Below are 23306 nucleotides of genomic sequence, written 5' to 3' on the forward strand. Positions count from 1 at the left end.
AATTGAGCCACCCAGGGGCCCCTGTACTGGTCTAATTTTGAGAACAACTCATCAAATTGATTATATATGTATATATTTTTCTCTACATCCATTTGAGTATTGGTAAAACTTCTGATTTTCCCAGGAAATATAAGTGGCTCCACAGAATATTCCAGGAAAATTGCTAGAAAATAAATGAAATGTGTTATGATTTTCATTTACCAAATGGCCTTACTCTATTTTTGTTATGTATTAGTTCATAAATTCATAAGAAAAGATATCTGAGAGAAAGCTCATCCTGGTTTTGATTAGTTTGGTAGAATAAAACCTGATGAATGGAAGAGATGGTATTTTTTCATGGGGTATCGTTATGCTAATAGTGTGTTTTGAATATATAACAGATCTAAATAAATATATTGTTGAACAAATCAGCAATGCATTTTTTCATCAATCAACTTAGGGAAAAAGAGTCAGTCGAATTAGACTACATTAACATTTTCATTTGATCAAAAATTTTCCAAGTAACTCATGCATACAAAATATCCAAAACCATATCAAACCTCAAAATACTTACTAATAGCATTATAATTGATACCTTAATTAATTTTAAATGTAGAGTAACTTTCTTCTATCTCTGCAAAAGAAAATAAATTTTGGCATCATTACTTCCTCAAGAAGTTTTCTTAATACCCAAACCAAATCACTTGAGCCCATTTTTTTTTTCTCTAAAACTTTCCATCTGACTTTTATGCTTGGCAGGAAGCAACCATCACCATAATTTTAAATAATGTATGATTTAAAAACAAACTGTTAGTAATGCTAGATTTTAAGCCATAGAAGCAAAAAAAATTAAAGTAAAAGAATTAGATATAGACTGTTGCAAAAAAATGTAAAACAATAGTTTTAACTAACATCTCAGGCTTTTTATAATCTAAATATGAACAAATAGTTTCCAAACATGTTTTGAGTATCAAATGACATATGACTTTAAATATGCAAAATTTATATATGTTAGAGATATAAAGTCTATTGTACAAAATTTGTAATAGTGCCATGTATGTGTATGTTTATGTGTATGTCTTAAGAACACTTAACATGAGATCTACCTTAACAAATTTTGAAGTGCACGATACGATATTCTTGACTATAGACACTGTGACATACAGCAAGTCTCTTGAAGTTATTCATCAAATATAACAAATTTTAAACACACAGAGTGACTTCTCATTTGCCTCTCCTACTAGTGTTACCTACTGCCTATGTTTGAATTCATTAAATGGTACACATTATGTATGTGCATATTTGTATATCAGTTATACTCCAAAAAACTGATACAGGTGTGTAATAGTCTACATATCTGTATATAGACATATATTTACATATGTAAATGTGTAATAGTGCATCCTACAATACATGTTCAATATTAAGCTAAAAACAGTGTCAAGAGTGGGAATTTAAAAGGTCTAGAAAAAATATCAGTGAGCATTTTACAGGAAAGATTTTTGTTTTGTTTTATTGATATAATCAAGTCTTGTTTGAACAATAGCAATTGGAAGGATAGGGAAAGATGCCAAGAGGAGTCAAGAATTAAGTTAGACAGTGGGGAAACAATGGGATGTAAAGGGCAGGTAAGACTTTCAGAAAGTCAATTCTGTTTCACAGGACATTGTTTCTGCCCTCTTCTCAGTCAGCTGTGTCCTATGTTCTTTCATGAGCTATCTGAATTTTTCTCAGCCATCAAGGCAACTTTGTAGAAAAATTTTATCTGGCCTCCTGAGACAAAATAAATACATCTTACTTTTGCATTCTTACAATATGTTTCTTGTACTTCTACTTAGGGCTTCTGAAATTCTATATGACATTTGAGTTAGTTGTGTTTGTTTTCTTCTATTAAATGTTAAACTCCTTAAGCCAAAGACAGATTTTAACAACTTTTTTTAGTCTCATAATGCCATGAACACTGAATATCATAAAGTAGATATCAAAGAGTTCATTGAAATAGAAGACAATAAGAGGGAACTAATACAGGATAGTATAGTGAAGGAATTTGTTACGGATAATAAGAATTTTGATTCATAACATAATGGTAACTCTCTAGAAAATTAAAATTAAATTAAAATTAATGCAACAATGTGAATGAATCTCACAAGCATAATATTGAGCAGAAGAACACATACACACAATAGCAGCGCATACTGAATGATCCCATTTAGATGAAATGTAACAAGATGCACAAGTAATCTCTGAGGAAAGAATTCATGATATTAGCACCTCTTGGGAGGCACAACTAAGAAAAAGCAATGGGGGCTTTGGGCATGCTAGAATATTCTGTGTCTTTATTTAGTTGATGCTGACTGAACAAAAATGTTCTAACTGTGAAATTCATTGAGCCGTAGACTTTGATTGTTGTACTTTTCTGTATGTATTCTACTTCGATGAAAAGTTCTGCCCCCACGTGCAGTTTAGTCCAAAGTCTGAGTGAGAAAACACGCATAATGGCAGGGATAAAAGTGCTATACCTGGTCCTGTAAAGAATCTGGATGAAAACCTCAATTCCGAGTGTAACGGCCATTGTGATGAACCTTATGGAAATCCTCTGGTGTTTGTGTTTGTGTTTGTGTTTGTGTTTCCTGGTGTAGGACGGGTTTTGGAATGTCTTAAACTGGTGGATTTGTCAGGCTTCGATGGGAGGTATATTCCACCATATTTTGCTATCAATACCATGGGTTTTCTCAAAATAGCAGAATCCAGATGATGAAAACACATTGATCAACTTTATTTTTATGATTTGAAATAATCTTATAGTTAGTTAGAATTGTGTAGATAGAAACTGAAAATAAAACAGAAGTAAGTAAAAAGAGTTTATCACAAACTTTGGATTCTGTGGCTCCATACAGACGTGGCCTGTGAGTCACTGGTGACATTTCTCATATTCAGGCCTTCACACCAAACAGCATGCCACATGGGAGCTGAACACGGTATTTAAGCTTGTTTGCAATATACTAAGAAATTCAATTTTATTTTCTCCATCTGTTGTTATTTTTTATTTCTGATTCACAGTTTAAAACCCAACTGAATGCCATTGTGTATGTTTTCAAAATGACCGATGTAATATGTGTTAAAATCCTAAAACTCTTGGCAGAGGAAAGAGTAAGTCCAATTGCCTTGATTTGAACTTTCCTTCCGTTCAAATAAAACAACATTAGGTGATCTTCATATGTTGTGTTCTAAACTCACAACTCATCCCTGACTGCCTATGCTTGAAGTGAAATTGTATTTGTGAAGAATGGAATGCTTCTCTAGCTAACTCCCCTGTGCATAGTTATTCTACTTCTATTTTCCTGAAATGAGGAGCTGCTATTGTATAATGCATCTGGAGGTCATTAAAATGAAAGTTGGTAATTTCTGAGTATGGTGCTCATAATAAGATTTACTTTGTTTTATGGGTAAGTTTTTATATAATTGCCCAGTTATTTTAGATGAATTTTCCAAAAACTGAGTATAAATGCTAGCCTTTGATAGCCAGGCTAATGTGGCATTTGCAGAAGAGGTATATGAGTATGCTCAGCATGGCATCTAAAAATGCTGTGAAAACGGGAATTAGTGACTTTTCATCCACAAATCATTCAGAGATGCTGTGAGCTATGGAGATTGTCTTAGTTAAATTTTATTCATGTTGAAATGCTTACTCTGGCCACACAGTGCTGACTGCTTATCAGAGCTTGTGATGGGCTTCCTGGGATCTCTCGATGAGACCAACTAATAATTATGACTGTTTAATCTAAAATTTGGAGGCTGAACTGGAATATATCTGCACATATTCTATTCTAAAACAGGAGGTGGAAGGTAATCATTCCAATAACCTCGTAACATAAAGGGTAAAAGAGTAAAAGAACACATTTAAGAAATTTTCTTTTTTTAATATGCATATTTTTAAATGTTTATTTACTCTGAGAGAGAGTGCACAGGTGCATGAGCTGGGGAGGGGCAGAGAAGGAGAGAATGAATCCCAGGCAGATTCTGCTTGTCAGCACAGAGCCCGCCGTGGGGTTCCATCCTCGGAACAAGAAGATCATGACCTGAGCCGAAATCAAGAGTCAGATGGTCAACCTATTGAGCTACCCATGTGCCCCAAGAAATTTTCAACTTGTATCTAATGCATGATGTGACTTTAGGGGGTGGCAAATGTCTCTGTAAAGAAGCAGAGAGTGAACATTTTAGGCTTTACAGCCTTGTAGTCTGAACACAACCACTCACCTCTGCTGTCATGTACAAAAGCAGCCATAGACAATTTGTGAACAAATAAGCCTGACTGTGTTCCAATAAAACTTTATTTACTAAAATTGGTAGTGACCTGGATTTGGCCACACAGGCAAGTTTACATACCCCAGTCCTAGACAAATGAAACAATTAGCATGAGAGGTATTGAAGTTTCTTCTATCTCTTGGCTTAGCTATCCAACTCTGGTATTTTTTTTTTTCATGGAAACTTCCTTAAAAATTATTTTATAGGCAAGACTGGTTCCTAATGGGTGTGTTATCTGTGCAGTCACACAGGACTCCACACTGATAAGCACCCCACATTTGGTTTAATGCTCTGCTGTGGTTATCTTGACATTTTTATGTTTTTACAAGCGATCCAAACATTTTCATCTTAAACCCCACACATTATGTATTCATCCTGGCATGTATCACCCCACTTATACTTCATACTCTTTGTTGCATGGTTTCACCCATTAATGTTCTTTTGAAACCTTTCCTTGGAAAATCAGATCATGATGTCATATAAAACTTCATCTTTCTCATCTACCATGTAGCATTGGATGCCTTTGACCTACTCTAAGCTTTTGACATTAGGAGATGCATTTGTTTATAAATTGATACTAATTAATTTTTTTAAATCAACTAATCTCTTTAAAGATCAAAACATAAGTTACATGATTTATAATATATAGGGTCATTGTTGGGTGGGGAAAGTTGAAACCATTTAAGTATTTTTCTTAACAGAGAGGATTTAATACATAAAATTGATCACAGGGTTTTGGAAGTTTGAGATAGCAAAAAGACTATGCTAAGGTAACACAGATATTAGAAACTCCGAGAACCAGCTACCACCTCCAGGACTTGGGAAACCAAAGACAAGGCAGTAGACATTAGGATACAGGATGTGTGCCCTTAGCACTGGTACCTCTGATGGAAGAACCTCACAGGGGTGCTCTAACCATCCAAGGCTGGTGCGAAAATCTGTGAGGTGATACTGGGAATATGGCAGTTGGACTTAAACCTCTCTTTTGCTACTAGAAGGGAGGGGCAGGAACTAGAGGCAAGAAAGAAATTACCTCCCTCCTTGTCCTGCCTTACCAACTCCCACTGGGCCTCCAAAGAGTCTGGGAAATGCAGTTTGTGGCTTATCAGTCTCAGTGTCACAAAGCAGAGAACACAAGGTTAAATTAAGAGTTGAAAGACAAAAATAAAATAAAATAAAATAAAATAAAAATAACCTAGTTGCTGAAGAAGAAAGTCAAGAGAATACATCTCGCATGTGTCCTCAGTAAAGTATGCCCATGACATATTTAATAACATCTCTAAAGTAAATATACTTTTTTGTTTTATGTTTTCTTATGACATTCCATGATTTGGGATGGTGGCATGTGACTGAAAGCAGAAGTCAGTTGAAATCTTTTATAGAAAATGAAGACAATATAGCTAACCTGAATCCAGAGAGACTTTGAGAATACTCATAGCAAGTTTTATTAACCATTTTGTGTCACTATTATCATTTATAATTTGATTGATAACCATGAACTCTTCCTAGAAAACCATGCATACATATACCTATATACAGAATTGTATTTGTTTTGAATGGGCTGATTTATCCTTTGAAGTTCATTCATGATCCCATTTAAAGAACCCCTAGATATGGAGGAACAAATGTCTTCATTGTTAAGGTTCTTCAACAGTTTCAGATAGCCATCAAGTAGACTTCCATTCAAGGTTGTACTTTTTGATCAGCAGTTGGATGATAGAAAGATATATAACATTAATTCTTTTTTCAGAATCTGCTTTAGCTAGAAGAAAGAACCCAAACAAAGAAATCTTAGGTAAGCTAATAAATTACTCTTTAGGACCCTTTAATGAATCAAAGTGGTGTTTGAAGTAGATAATTGGGAAATGAATATAATAAAATTACCGAGAAAGAAAGCCTGCATGTGACACTCGATATCAGTGTTTTTCAGGTATGAGCAAATATGGTGACATTTATAAGATGCTATTATATTGTGTTGAATAAATGATGTATGTGTTCTATGAATGTAGGGCAGAGTATTCATGTTACCACTTAAGTTCCTAATCAAAATGAATAACTCTTTTGATGGCAAGGAAAATCAATAATTAGAGAAGAAAGCTTCCTTTGAGGACTTTAAGGCAGTGGCTTTAAAAATAATATTTAGACTTGTGAGTCAGCCCCAGGAGCAGAAGTGCCAGAGACTATATGCATGCATTTCAAAGGATATTATAGATTCATATGAGTGAAAAGCTGAGTCTTTGGTTTGTATTCTACTCTATAATAGGTCAATAAGCATTGGCTTACTTGTTAATCTTCACAAGTTTTAAGAGTAGCTATTTTTCATATTCAGTTCTTTTAAGGGAAAGGAGATGTTTTGCAATTTTTTCTTACGGTAGCCAGGAAGAAATTTCTACTGTCTGTAGTTATCCATTACCCTAGATCAGTGGCTTGCAAACGTGGATGCTTATTAGAATCAACCTTACAACTTTCAAAACACCAAGATCTGAACCCCATTCCCAGAAATTCTTATTTAGTTGGCCTGGGCTGTGGTGTGGGCATCAGCATTTTTAGCCCCTTCCCAGCTGGATCTCTTGTGAGGCAAAGGTTGAAAATCACTGCAGCTACTTCATTCTTGAAGGGCCCCAGGCAGGAAATAAGATCTCAAAACTCTTTTGTATTGCTTTATACCAACACAATTATACTTTTAGGTTACCTGTTCATAGCATTGTTTTTGTTTTTGTTTACCTTCTCTAAAATCATTTTTACACCTATTGAAAATGCTTTCCCTTTTCATCTCCACATTACTGGTTCCTTACAGCAGCACCATGTGCACAGCAGCACCATGTGACAAATCATTTGAGTTTGAGGAGAAGGGGAAGCTTGGGATTGCAAGGGACACATGAATCATTGTTGAACGAGTGATCTGAAAGTCCCTGTTTTACCAGTATCATTCCAGTAGTTATCTCCTCTAGGTCAAGAGCCCAAGTACCTGGGTGCATTATGCCATCACATGATTACTTCCATATCTGCCAGTTCTATGCAGACAAGTAATTTCCTCACTCAGGAAGAATTTGCTAGACCACAGTTTCTAATGCTAATTCATCAATTCCTATAGACTCGGTCCTGACAGTCTTCCACAAATACCTTACAGCCCTTAATTTTTAGTATTTCTGTAAGTGAGAATTAAAATTTCTGACCACCATCCTGATTCTTCAGATTTTGAAGTTTAAACCTGAGATGTTCAGCCATTTTCACTGTTCCCTCATAAACACTTTACAGGAGGAGAATTTTTACCCTTTCTTTTGAAAGTGAATAAAATGAAGATTATTCAAAAATTGTTTGGTATTATTTAATCACAGCAGAGCTAAGGATTTAAGATTCTAGTTTTCTGGCTTCTGGTGAAATGCACTATACACTAGACCATTGCTGCCTCTCTCTAGTTATAGAGCACTGAAATCAGACATCTGTTAAATATTGTATGTGACAAATTTTATATAAGTATTCTCTGGCTTACTAGGAACATTTTTAATACTAACATATTTCATGATGCAATGTGAAAGAAATACAGCAAAATATATATTTTTATGATATAAAATTTCAATTAATTTTTTATCATTTTCACTGGAGATAATGAATAGACAGAATATATTGCCTGTAAAGCAGAGAGAACACAGTCTATCCTGAGACTGAGAAAATAACACTAGAGGTCTATTAATTCCTTTTAAACTAACCCTTCTATTAAGTTGATACATATATATATATATATATATATATATATATATATATATATATCAAGAGATATGTAGATAGAGATAAAGGTAGATATATATATATATATACTTAATTTGCCATTTTGAGGCAACCTTAACTACTTTCAGGAGTCAAGAGGCTGAAATTTAAGGAGAAAGAGTTCTTCTTGTTAAGAAGAACCCTATAGAAGTCCTATTTGTCAATCAATATTGCTTTGTAGAGCTCATTTCAGAGCCTCCATAATTTATTCAGTTGACTTTGACTTCCAATGTGCATCTCATTCTGTGACAGCAACAGTAGCCAATATCAGCTACACATACTCTGAGTGAAAATTTATTTGAAGTATCCTGCTTTTCTTCAACAATGACCATATCAAAAAACAAAAAGGCTTCAATTGACTCCAACTGCTCCAATTTTGCAGAACTTCCACTTGTTTTTCAGACAAGTGTATTGCATCAAAGAAATAGTCACTTCTCTTTGAAAATTAACTCAATGTGGCACCTGGGTGGCTCGGTCAGTTGAGCATCCACCTTTGGCTCAGGTCATGATCTCATGGTTTGTGAGTTCAAGCCCTGTGTCAGGCTCTGTGCTGACAGCTCAGAGCCTGGAGCCTGCTTTGGATTCTGTGTCTCCCTCTCTCTCTCTCTCACACTGTTTCTTTCTCTCAAAAATAAATAAATATTTTAAAAAACATAAAAAAAAAAAAGAAAATTAACTCAACGTGAATCCAGGGATGGCATGGCATTTTCTTATAGTTGGTTCTTCCTAGCTCCTTCCCAGACTTTCTTTTTTTTTTTTTTAAGTTTCTTTATTTTGAGAGAGAGAGGGAGAGAGTATATGCACAGGTGCATGCAAGGGAGAGGCAGAGAGTGAGGGAGACACAGAATCCCAAGCAGTGTGGAGCCTAACATGGGGCTTGATCTCACAAACCATGAGATCATGACCTGAACTGATATCAAGAGTTGGAGGCTTAACCAACTGAGCCACCTATGCCCCCCATCTTTCGCAGAATATCTTAAAACCAGTTATAATATAATTATTTTTAAATATAAAAAATAAAATAATGTAAGAAAGAGAGTCTGTCCTTGCATAAGCTGATAAAGCCTCCAGGATCTGGTGAAAAAGTACAGAAAAGGGCAAACACTTTATTAATTGTGTAATATGTTAAGAAAAAGTTCTTGGTAGATACAGTCTCTCTCTCTCTCTCTTTTTAATCTCTTGGGCAACTTTGTTTTGTCTTTTGAGAGCAGCTATGTGTTCCCCAGTTCCACAGGCTTTTATTTCCTCCCACAGAACTAGAAATCTGACCCCCCTGACCACAATAAAGAGGTCAGAGATGCAGCCACCAGGGGTCATCTGTAAGACATTAACCAGACATTAACTTGCTCTGAGGCAAGTGAGGTCTTCATTTCAGGATTTGCCCATTAAGATCTGTGTAGACCTGGAGCTGCCACTGACCACAATTGCCATTCCTAGAGATAGAAAGAGCACAGAGGAACTAGAGACAAGTGGTGGAAAGAAAACAGATCATAACTAACGTACAATCCACAAGCACAATTCCATGGGTGTTATGAAGATTTTCTTAAGTCAAAATGATAAATTCATCATTTTTGTTTTCCAGGTGTAGAAAAAGAAATATGTTTAACTAGCTGTATCTTACTCAATATAGAATTATTGTTGGTAGTATCTTTGGAATAATAACGCTATGCACTGAAATATACCTTGAGCATTCTTTCCAAATACATTTCTTAGACTATAAAAATACCTGGGCACACTAAAGTACTTCTTTATGTTAGAACATGAGTTTTATTTAATCAGAGGGTATTTGGAGTAAATACCTCAAAATAGTGACCAGAAACAAGAACTGAATGAACTATCCTAGTTAATAAATACAATTTTACTTTTATAAGTGAGTATCAAAATCAAAGAGGAGGCCGTTTATACCTATATATTACTTTCCCTTTTATGCATTGTTTAGCAGAATAGATTTTTTTAGTGTTTTTAATTTTTTAATTTTTAATTTTTATTTATTTATTTATTTTTTAACAGTTATTTATTTTTGTGAGACAGAGAGAGCCAGATCATGAGCAGGGGAGGGGCAGAGGGAGAGGGACACACAGAATTGGAAGTAGGCTTCAGGTGCTGAGCCATCAGCACAGAGCCCAACACAGGGCTCAAACCCACAAACTGTGAGATCGTGACCTGCGCTGAAGTCATATGCTCAACCGACTGAGCCATTAAGGTGCCCCTAGTGTTTTTTTTTTTAATATGAGTATAATTGATATACAGTGTTATATTAGTTTCAGGTAATCAATATTTCAGGTATCCTATATATTTTACAGTGTTCATCAAGAAAAGTACACTCTTTTTTAAAAGTTAAAAAAAAATAAGGTTTATTTTTATTTTTGAGAAAGAGAAAGAAAGAGGCAGAACATCATCAGGGGAGTAGCAGAGAGAGAGGGAGACACAGAATTGCAAGCAGGCTCCAGGCTCTGAGCTATGAGCACAGAGCCTGATGCGGGGCTCAAACTCATAAACTGTGAGATCATGACCTAAGGTGAAGTCAGACGCTTAACCAACTGAAGCGACCCAGGTGCCCCAAGATAACTATACTCTTAATCTTCTTATTTCACCCATGCCCCCACCTACCTACCCTCTGGCAACCACTGGTTTTTCTCTGTATATAAACATCTTTTTTGTTTGTGTTCTTTTTTCTTTGTTCATTTGTTTTGTTTCTTAAGTTCTACATATGAGTGAGATCATACAGTGTTTGTCCTTCTCTAACTGTATTTCACTTAGCATTACACTCTCTAGATCCATCTATGTTGTTGCAAATGGCAAGATTTCATCTTTTTATGGCTGAATAATATTACTTGTGTGTGGGTATGTGTGTGCGTGTGTATGTATATACATGTATATATGTGTGTGTCTATATCTATATATATCATATCTGCTTTATACATTTATCTATGGGTGGACACCTGGCATTTTCCATATCTTGGCTACTGTAAATAATGCTATAATAAACACAGGGGTGAAAATACCTTTCCAAATTAATGTTTTTATAGTCTTTGAGTAAATAGCCTGAAGTGGAATTACTGGATCATATGGTAATTTCATTTCATTTATTTTATTTTAATTAATTAATTTACTTATTTATTTGTGTTGTTGTTTAGCTTTTGTTTCATGCTCATAAATTTCACACTGCAAACCAGTTATCCTTGGGAGGCAGTAAGGAAAACATGGAACCTATGGAACTGCAGCAGAAGCACAACAATTATAGATTTAGAGCAGATGGGAGTGAAGGGGTGCTCTCCTGAGCTGCAAAGGGAATCGTCTGATAGTTAAGATAAAACACAAATCAAATTTGGGGCACCTGGGTAGCTCAGTAGGTTGAACATCTGACTTTGGCTCAGGTCATGTTCTCATGGTTCATAGGTTCGTAGGTTCGAGCTCTGTGCTTACAGCAGCCGTCTTCAGATTCTGTATCTCCCTCTCTCTGACCCTCCCCTGCTCATGCTGTCTCTCTCTCTCTCTCAAAAACAAATAAATAAATAAAAGTTTAAAAGAACCCTGCAAATTTATTAGATTTGTCCACAGTCAGCAATGGTGATCTTTTTGCTGGTTTTGCCATTCCTGGACCCAAAGCATTCCATAGCTTCCCAAGTTCATACCTTCCTTCACCTTGCTAAACACCACATGCTTGCCATCTAAGCATTTAGTCTTGGTGGTGCAGATGAATGATTAAGAGTCTTTTGTGTTGGGTCCAGCATTTGCCATGGACAGGATGCCAGGGCGTGTGGGATTCAGGATGAAATTCTCATCATCAAATGATGATGCAGGAACCGTTGTAACCTGATCCTTTTTCCCCAGTGCTCAGAGCATGTAAGTTCTCTGCTGTTTTTGGAAATTTGTGTGCAAATAGCTCTAAGGAGATGTAGATCAGGGGCTTGCCGCCAATGGTGATGTCAAAGAACACAGTGGGGTGGACTGTGGTTGGGCAGGTTGTTGGTTCTGTGGTGGTGGCATATGTAATTTGACTTTTCATGTTTCAAGGAATCTGCATAGTGTTTTCTATAGACTAAGCTCTATTAAATAGGTATATAATATTAAGTTAGGTTTCTCTGTGTATCCCTTTCACTAATTTAATAAATATTAAGTACCTATAGTACATTTGCTGATCTTGTAAATACTGAAAGTACAACAAAAAGACAAACAGACCCTTCCCCCTAGTCTAGTAAGGAAGACAGGCATTAATCAAATAATTACACACTATATGAATATAAACTGAACTCTAATCATGGAGTAGATGTTATGATTGCCTGTAGTACAAGTTTGGATTTTAACTGGGGCTTGAGAAATTGGTAAGGATAGATTTGTTACATAATTCTTAAGAGTTTCTTTTTGAATATGAATACAATCTTCCTTTTTCTGTCTTTAACTTTGTTTATGCCATGGTTCTCCATTATGTGCAGCTATGAATCATTGGCCACAGCTACATAAAGCTATAAGTAAAGAAAAGGGCCTCTTTTTTATTTTTTCTATTTACCATGGTTATAGGAGCTGGATATTATTAGCACACTTCTGTTCACATTACCCTTATACTATAATAGAAGTGGGAGCCCCTGGGTGGCTCAGTTGGTTAAGCATCTGACTTCGGCTCAGGTCATGGTCTCACAGTTTATGAGTTTGAGCCCCCTGTCGGGCTCTGTGCTCACAGTTCAGAGCCTGGAGACTGCTTCCGATTTCTGTCTCCCTCTCTCTCTGACCCTCCTCTGCTCATGCTCTGTCTCTGTGTCTCAAAAATAAATAAACATTAAAAAATAATTAAATAAAAATATACTACTATAGAATTAAAACACCAGAGATGTTTATTTTGTTTTATTGATAGCATAACATGTATTTGCTGATCAGCTATGTAAAATATTGAATAAGGAAGGCAAAAATATTGAAGATGGTAAATTAAGTGCACACTATAAATCAAATGATTTTTTAAAAATTTAAAACAAAGTTCATAGAAGTTTCCATATTAAAAATATTTGAATATCTATGAATATATATAATATTGAATATATATATATCAAACTGAATTGTGTTTGTTCATTGGTTGACTATTATTTAGTCCACAATTTTTCCAAGAAAAAAGCAGTCATGACTTTTACAAAGGCCTTAGAGGAATGGCAAAATTTTTCTAGTTATAGAGGTTGTAAGAATTTTAGTGTCTTTTCTATTAATGCATACTATCTCATAAGTTAGAGTTATACAAAATTAGAAATCTATTTTATTTCTTTGAGTATACAGCAAGAGATAAAACCTGTAAGGATATGTTTACGTTTGGGGGCAGTGATCAGAAAACCTGGTGTGTTTTTGAAGGAGTCTAACCCTTATTAGTAATTCAGTAATTATTGACTCTTCCAAACTTGCTACATCTCATTTTGGTTAGTTTTATACCCATATATTAAATATTATTTTATATCTAAGTTTAAAAAGTAGGAATTAAGTCAGTAGCAAAAGTAATGTAACTTGAGATAAAAAAGAAAATTCTATTTCAGCTATAATTTCACCTATTAATGTCTATTCCAAATATTCAACAGAGTCCCATGCAGTACAGGTGAATGATTTTATGCAATACTTGCTTAATTGGCCACATTTTGAATCACACGGTTAGTGTCAAATTTTTGACATACTCCTCAAAAATATTTTTATTTGTGTATCAATTCAATGTTTTCCTTCTACTATTCATTAAGTCTCTCGTCATTAGTTTATTCTTTTTTTTTTTTTTCTTAAATTGAGTTCTGTTCCCAAAACCAAATACAGAGGCACCTGTGTGTCTGGATTAAGCCTCTGACCCTTGATTTCAGCTCAGGTCATGATCTCATGGTTCATGAGATAGAGCCCCAAGTTGAGATCTGGGCTGAGAGTGAGGAGCCTGCTTCGGATTCTCTCTTTCCTTTATCTCTGATTCTCCCTGCTTTTCTCTCTCTCTCTCTCTCTCTCTCTCTCTCTCTCAAAATACATAAATAAACATTAGGGAAAATCGATACAAAGAGTTTTTTTGTTTTATTCTTTCTTTTTTTCTTTCTTTCTTTTTTTTTTGGAGAAAATTAGCTTCCACTCTTTCTCAGGCTTATGAAGAATGTATCTTACTTTTGAGACAGATTTAAATATTTTGTTATTTATTTAGGCCTTTCTGAGAGAAGAGCAATGGCACTGTGGTGTGGACGTGTGTATTGGGGTCTTACAGCCTGGTGTTCCCACCCCGAGCATCTGTGGTGTCTCACTGTTCTTGTGAGAACAGGGCCTGAGAATCATGCCCACTTGCCTGATTGTCATGGAGCCCTTTGCTCTTCTGTGAAAGTTCCCAGCAAATATGTGCTCAAGAAACAGGCTTTATTAAACATTCATAATGATCACTTCTGAACATCTTAGAACATCTCTGTGAGTTTTTCTGTTGTCAAGAAATTTAATGTATAAAAGAGTGAAAATTTATTTTTAAATATTATAAAAAGGCCTGTATCATCATACCTTACTGTGGAATTTGATACTAGGTTTCAGATGTTTCATTAAAAAATACTTTTAAAATTTGTATTCATTAAAAATCTTATTTACTTAAAAAAAGGAGTAATGGGATGATTTTGACAACAAAGACACAAAAACTCTTCAAGTATAACTTGGCTTTTTTAATGATAATACTTGTGGTCTACATATTTATGTATCAATTTGTATATTAATTTGTACACCTGTGAATCTTTAAAAATACACTTTCTCATCTATATGATGGGACAAAGTAATATCAGACCATTCTGATGATTTTTACAATGGCTGTTTAAAAAGATTTCTAGGAAAAAATACCTGTTACATTTTAATTTACTTAAAAAGCAATGATGCCTCTTACCCTAAGGATCTCATAATGCATTGTAAATGGTCCTAATCACATACCATACAGAATTATAGATAGAAGGAGACTAAACAGGTGTATTAACTCTTTCTGGACCAAATATGCCCTACTACTCTGTAAGGGTGAATGGAATTCTAAGCTCCTGCCAGGGAGTAAATTAAGTACTTGGAGAGTCTTCATTTAATGATCTCATGAATCCTCATAATATTCCTTATGAGGTAGATGACAAGTTGTATTAGTTCCATTTATATCATAAGAAAAATGAGGCCTAAAGTTGTTACACAATTTCAATACATAGATTAAAAAATGTGTTTCTACCACAGTATGGTCTATAGGATTATTTCATTGCACATGTGTTATAATTACTTTGTGTATGTAGAATTACATTTGGGACCTCTTCAAATTGAAATGATATCCTTATGCTTTGTGTTTTATATATGTTTGTCTTTTTATATATCAATAAGCACCATGTCCCCAAAGCCTCTTCCAAGACTTATATTTTGCATTTCTCTGAGTACACAGGCTTTCCCATTTGTAGGAATAGCTATGTTAACATCTCCCTGAGACGGCCCAGTCTTTATAGAAGGTCAAATATCTTAGTCCTGGAAAGTACTCAGCTGTCCTTTAAAACATCAGTATTGCCGAAGGGCCATGGAGCCATCATTTGAGTGTTTCTGTAAGGAGGAGTGGCAGAACCGTCACCCGCAGGTTGTTGTGGGAAGACATTTCTTTAGCCATCCAGAAACAAGGAAGACAAAGAGTCTCAACTATGCAAAGTAGTTCCCACTTAGCCCAACACTGAAAAATGGAGAAGGAATGCTGTTATTAAATGGACAAAAATATTGATCAGAAACAACTCATTTTCAACTGCCATACCACTTGCTGTCAGATGATACAGTCCCTGTGGTCTTTTTATTCTCTTTTCTGAAGGTAAATGTTCTGGTGAAACCTCTCTTAGACCATGGAGAAGTAATGTATTGGACTTTACCAGATTTTACTTATGTAGTTTCATCTTTTCCATCTTTTAGAAAATTGTTGGGATTAACGATATTATGAAAGCTTGATTTGTGCATTCACCTTTATTTACTATGGTGGATTATAAAACGGAAGTTAGTAGGACTTTGATGTCTATACATTCATACATTTCTAGGAAGAGATTAGCAACCTGTTGAAAATTTTGAATGGAGAGTATCACTGAAGCACACTTAATTTACCTTGTCCAGGTGGTTAATTTGTCTCTTTCCATTGTCTTTACTGAAACCACCATTATTCTGAAAGATGATGCAAGTATAATATTACCTGGTATGACACATTCTTACTTTTGATCACATTCCTCCAGAGAAATCATTAGTTTCTGTAAAAGATATTCTCTCCAATGATAAGAAAATGAAGACTAGCCATGAGAAAAATGAACAACACTGTACTCACTGTCACACATAGAACAAAATAAATACAGATATCTATATGTAGATGTGTATAATTAAATTGCTATGAAGTAGAACATAAAAGTGATTATCTCTGAGAAGAGATGGAGGCATGAGATAATTAAGGAGATCATTAACTTATTTGCTAATGTAAAATTTTCTTAAAATAAAACTGAATTCAAATATAAGTAATTAATAGTGGTTAATTCTTGAATGTGATAGTTTGGGTTTTTGTCACATTAATATTTTGTGCTTTTCTGTATTTTAAAAAAATCATTAAAGAGTAAATTTTAAGAATAATTTCTTAAAGGGAAGTAGAGAATAAAAATTAAGAACATGGCTTAAATTATGATTTTGAATCCTGTTTAATACATTTTCTTCCCGCAACTGTGAAAAGCTGAATTCATCGCATCTCAGTTTTCTTGTTCGTTAAGTGGTGAAAATAAATATCATTCAGCATTGCAGCAAGGATGCAAAGAAAAAAAAATGTGTGGAAAGCATTTTTCACTATACCTGTCATTTAGCAAGCTCTCATTAAATTGTTAGTGTGCTATTATAAAGCAGAGGTACTTTTTTTTTAATAATTAGAAATTATCCATGTACTAATTGAATAATTGTGTTATAATGTGTCTTTCCATGAAGATAAGTGCTTAATAATTTTCAGGTGCTATTGATCTTAAATTCAATGCATTTTAATCTAGTATATAAGCATTTGTGTTTGCATGAGTATGTAATATAACATGGATAATTTATGACTCAATATGCAAAGATTATATAAAAGTAAAAGACACTTAGTAAGAAAAAGGATTAATTTGAATCTTGAAGACTTTAAGGATAAGGAACAAATGTGTGTTCACATAGAGCAGAAGGAAATATGTGTAAAAAATGGAGCAGTATTAGAGAAAAGCTCAACATTTGATGTTTGTGGTCATGTACTCTAAAAAACAACTATTCAAATTGGATTTGAAACTTTGGAATATACGTGTTTTTTTTCCCTCTAAATTTTTTCTATTCCCTTTGTATGTTATTTTTCTTGCTTCTTGGTTTTAATCATTTATTCTTTATAGGCTTAAGTGTACTTTTTTTCTATTATAAATTTCTAGAGAAAAGAAATAAGTGGTATAGTAGCAGACTCAAGACAATTCTTTTCTTCCATTTATTTTTATTTATATTTTAAAATATCTGAAATAGAAAAAAGTTTCCTTCTCTGTTATACGAAGCATTGGGTTAGTGCTCAGTGAATAATAAATCATCGTAATAAATGAGATGACTAGATTTCTTGCAGAATTGCTGCACTCTGGTTTTAATATTGTTAGAGGATGTGTGTATCTTGTCTCATGTGTTACTGCAGCTAATTTAAAGAGGCTCCAAGTATCTTCTACAGAGAAAATAAATAGTGCTTTATATAAATGTATGAATCCCAAGGAATGTATCATAAATTATGTTTTCTCTTCATTATTTTTTCTTATTTCCATAAATATAATCCCAATGTACTCCATTATTTTCTCCTTCTTTGAAAAATTTCTTTGTCTTCATTTGTTTCTTTATTTTCTTTAAAGCTTTTTAATAATTCCTTTAAATCAGTTTTGCATCTGGGCCTTGTTTTTGTTTGTTTGTTTGTTTTGTTTTGTTTCTTTCCGAATCCTGTGATCAGTCGGAACTGCCTCTGTTCCAGTTCTGTTTCCAGATTCTTTCTAACTCATGCCACGCCCTGGTCTTTTTGAAGTCCCATTTCTATAACAAGATCACTATGGTATATTACAGCTGAATATAAAATTAAGGCAAAAATAATAAGACAATCTGATTGTTCTTTTTGTTATGACATTGAAAAACAATATCAAACGTGTCAAATTACCTTGCTTTGTTAGCTTGCCACTTTAAAGTTGTGAATAAGAAGAAATATGTTTATATTTCCTTATTTCACAATGTTCTGTCTTTGATTGTCAACCTTATCAGGTCCAACAAACTTTTTAATAACAAATGTAAAGTGAGCTAAAAAAAATCTCTAATTAAAATAATGGATAATAAAATCTACCTATTATGTAATATTATAAAATCAGTGCAGTACCCTAAATGTATGAATAAAAAATGAAAAGAAGTAAATGCACATTAAAATAGTACGTATTTGGGGGCGCCTTGGTGGCTCAGTCAGTTAAGCATCCAACTCTTGGTTTTTGCTCAGGTCATGTCACAGAGTTTATGAGTGTAAGCCCCACATCTGGCTCTGCATTGACAGAGTAGAGCCTTTTTGGGAATCTCTTTCTCCCTTTCTCTCTCTGTCCCTCCACCTCGTTCTCACTCTCTCAAAAATAAATAAATAAACATTAAAATAGTACACATTTCAGTATGCAAATACACAAATATAATATTTTATCACTACAAGATATATATTTTTAAAAATTTTAATGCTTATCTATTTTTGAGAGAGAGAGAGGCAGAGAGAGAGACACAGAATCCGAAGCAGGCTCCAGGCTCTTAGGTGCCCAGAGACCAACACAGGACTCGAACTCATGAACCAAAAGATCATGACTTAACCAGAAATGCAACTCTTAACTTCCTGAGCCACCCAGGTGCCCCAAGGTATTATTAAAGAGCCAGTTTATGCATTATATTTATGACAACTATAAATAACAGACTGATATAATTAAGTCAATACTGAGTTAAATACCACAAGTAGCATTGCCACTGGGGATATGATTTTCTGAAATCATGAACTACTCTTGGAAAAATTTGAAACCAAATATATGCAATCCTTTTTGAATTTACACAGTTCTTGCATTCCTGGAAAATCCAATGCATATAAATTTTCTAAGACAAATACTTTTAGTTTATTTGTAAAATAGTTAGAATCCAGCTTCAGATAATTGTACATTGAGTTTTAGCCTAAATAAACATTGTGTGACATTAGAATATTGTGTGGGGTGTAGGAAAATTCTTTACTGTGTAGGACTGTCTCACGCAGAACATTCTCTCCTAAGTGCCAGTGTCTCCCCCAATCATGGTGACAACAAAAATGTCTACACAAATCACCACAGCCCATTCTGGAACCCACCAGAAAGCAATTCTCAAGGGATAATGTATGTTAAAAATCATCAGTGTTAAAATAGTCTAATAGGTTTATAAGAAAACATGTATATATTCCATGGGTGTCTGTAGAATACTATCACAACACTATAATCCATTAATCTATTTCTTCTCATGTTTCATAAATTAAATTACCATATTTTACTTATATGGTAGGATATATTTTTCACAGGAATAGAAACAGCAATAAGAACAATAATACCCACTTTCATGATGTTTACATAGGGACTTTTGAAAAATCAGTTATATATATACATATATATGTATATATATATAAAACAAAGAGAGTGCAAATTGAAATTTCAGACATTTACTTTTTTTTAATTATAGCTTCTTCAGTACTAGTAATACTCTTTCTATATTTCTTTCTCATTTTTATGAGTAGTGCCTTTCATAGGAGACTCTTTTCCTGGGATGCATACTTAAAGATATCCTCATATTCATTACCATGAGACAGGGAGTACAATTTGCCTCTTATTGCATTATTATTGCAAGTATAGGGTTTTTTTTTTTGAGTTTATTTATTTATTTTGAGAGAGAGAGAGAACAATCAGAGAAGAGACAGAGAGAGAGAGAGGGAGAGAACGAATCCCAAGCAGGCTCAGAGCTCAATACGGAGCTTGACCTTACAAACCACGAGATCATGATCTGAGCTCAAACCAAGAGCTGGTTGTTTAACCAACTGAGCCACCCGGGCACCCTGCAGGTATTTTTTTTTTTTAAAGAATGTGTTTTTCAGCCAAGAGAGAATTTATGGATACTCACAGAAAGATGATAATATAGTGGCATAACCATCAAGGGGAGTGAATAGTATTCCTCAGAGCCATTTTAGTAGAGTGACAAAAGAGTCAGTCATAATGCAGACAGAGAATGGAGGGTGAAGACATGGAAGTAATTACTAATTGTTAGCAGTGTTACAGGTGTTAGAATTGTAACTGTTAGAAAAAAAGCTGAAAATAAAAGATAAGAAAGCAAATAATGATTAGTCAAGCACCGGTTTTGAATTTTTTTTTCTGAAAACTACTCATTATGGGTTAGCATTTCCTGGAGATGTTAAAAATTGTAGTATTAGACCTAGGGCAAAAATAGGGAATTAAATCTACACTTAAGAATATTGCAAATTCTATTTATCTTTTATATATTAATATTTTATCTGTGGAAAAATCAAGATTGAAAATCTAAGTTTGACTTATTTTAATGTTATGGAAAAATATTGTACTCAACCTTCAAAAGAGGAAAGAAAACATCAAAAGTCTTTTTTATAACAATGATTTTTAAATAAAAATATATCTCATTTGTACCAAAATAATTTCACAGACAGCATAATTCATCTTATCTTCTCATACCTATGCACAGAGGCAGTGCATTAATATATTTAGACCTTTTGATTGGAAACTTAGCATTTACACTGGCATAAAATATTAATACTATCACCCAAGCATGAAAATTCCAAATTAACAGAAACCAATATTGCTATTCAGGCAAAGTGGGAGTTACTGTGAAAAATGGAAGCAATTCTATAAAACATGGGTTAGCAGCATATTAAGAATCTACATTTAAGCTTTATTCTTCATACATGGTAGGACAACACATAAGCTACTATTGTCTCTGTTTTGAATGAAAATGCTTTCTTTCTATGAATTTAATATTAATATCTGATGATGATTCTAGACTCTGGATCCAGATTGTTTGGCTTTAAATCTGGCTTTGTCAAGTAATCCTACACAGGTTCCTTCAAAATTCTATAGTTTTCCCAACCTTATTTTTATTTTTTATTGAAGTATAATTGATATACAGCCTTACTTTAGTTTCAAGTGTACAACCTAATGATTCAACATTTCTGTACATTGTAAAATGATCACCACGTTAAGTCTATTCACCGTACAAATTTATAACATTTTTTATTCTCATGAGAAACTTTAAGATTTACTTTCTTAGCAACTTCTGAATTAGCAATATGATATTATTGACTGTAGTCCCCATTCTATAAACTGCATCCCTATGAATTATGTATTTTATAAGCTGAAGTGTGTACCTCTTTATTTTATAAGCTGAAGTGTGTCACTTGTGATCTCCTTCAGCCATTTTACCCACTCCTCAGACGCTCCCCTCTGGCAACCACCGATCTTCTCTTTATGAGTTTTGTTTTGTTCACTTGTTTTTTATATTCCAGATACAAGTGAAATAATACAGCGTTTGTCTTTCTCTGTCTCACTTATTTCCTTAGCATAATACTCTCAAGGTCCATCCATGTTGTATCAAATGGCAGGATTTCATTCTTTTCATGGCTGAGTAATATTCCATTGTAAGTAAATACCACATGTTCTTTAGCCATTCATCTATCAGTGGATGCTTAGATTCTTTTCATATCATGGCTTTATAAAAATGTTGCAATAATTATAGGGATGCATGTGTCTTCAGGTAAGTGTTTTCATTTTCTTCAGGCTAAACCTAGAGGTGAAATTACTGGATTATATGATATTTTCGTTTTTAATATTTGGAGAGCCCCCACATACTGTTTTCCTCAGTGATTGTACCAATTTACATACCTAGCAACAGTGCAAGAGGTTCTCATTTCTCCACATTCTCGCCAACACTCGTTATTTTTTGTCTTGTTGATAAAAGTCATTCTGAGGTGTCATTGTGGTATTGATTTGCATATTTTTGATAATTAGTGATATCGAGCATCTTTTTCTATGTCTGTTGGCCATCTGTATCAATTCTTGGGAAAAATGTCTTATCAGATCCTCTGCCCATTTTTAAATCTGATTGCTTAATTTTGTTATTGTTGATTGTATGAGTTTTTAAAATATATTTTGATATTAACCCCTTATTAAATATATGGTTTGTGATATTTTATCCCATTCAGTAGGTTGCCTTTTTATTTTGTTGATGGTTTCCTTCACTGTGCTTCTTTTAGTTTTATGTGGTCCCATTTGTTTATTTGTGCTTTTGTTGTCATTGATTCCAGAGTCAGATTTAAAAATATATAATAAATTTATATATTATATATGCAATATGTATATTTTGTATATATAATATATACATATATATGTTAATATATTATTTAACATATATATATGTATCTGCCTGTCAGTAGTCCACTTAGAACCTAGTTTGAAGCTGATTTTACATTAAGCCCTCAGTTCTCTACAGACCTTTGGATCTCCTGGAGGTAAGCCCAGCTGATTTTTAAAACCAGGTGTTTGGGGGGCTCCTTTATCCAGAAAGGTCTCAAGGGTTGGGGTAGCTGACCTGGAGTACAAACCCCTGCCTCCTCAGGCACAAGTTCCATGTTTGTGAGATCACTCCCAGTGTCTGAATGGTGGATGGGGTTTGTGGCAAGACTGCTTCTCTACATCTCATACTTATCTCAATGTGGCCCTTTGATGCTTTGCTGGATGTAGATTGATTTTGGCCATGGGGGGAGATGAGTTTAGATTCTGCCTACACTGCCTCCTTCCTCATCTCTAACTGGGACACTTGTGCTGATCTCCTAGAGATGATGTCACTGAACATGAGAAGCACTCCTGGAGTGTGAGCAATTTTTACTGTAGTTTTTCAATCAAACAATTTAATTGAAAAACCAAAAATGACTCCAGTAATCTACAAAAATACATGAAAAAGCCCTTCTATAGGTAGAAAACTATCTGTAATGTTAATGAATTAAAATATCACCGTTTAATGGATAAACAAATAAGTAAAGTGAGTATTATTATTTTTCTTAAATTGATATACAGCATAATTTTGCTATATTTAAGCACCGTTTTTTTTCTTTTTTTATATACCAACTTAAGCAAATTTTAGTCAGCAACAACCTAAACAGAGGTTTCTTTTGTGAAAATTATTCACCTTCAATAGCATACGTATTATTTAAATTCATTCCG

At 34.0% G+C, this 23306-nt stretch overlaps 1 pseudogene; it reads right to left on the reverse strand.

Annotated features, from left to right (window-relative positions):
• Nucleotides 1-11597: 11597 nt before the first annotated feature.
• LOC115290563 lies at nucleotides 11598-12061 on the reverse strand (annotated as a pseudogene).
• Nucleotides 12062-23306: the final 11245 nt, after the last annotated feature.

This window comes from Suricata suricatta, chromosome 4 (genome assembly GCF_006229205.1).
Source record: "Suricata suricatta isolate VVHF042 chromosome 4, meerkat_22Aug2017_6uvM2_HiC, whole genome shotgun sequence".
NCBI classification, from domain to species: Eukaryota; Metazoa; Chordata; class Mammalia; order Carnivora; family Herpestidae; genus Suricata; species Suricata suricatta.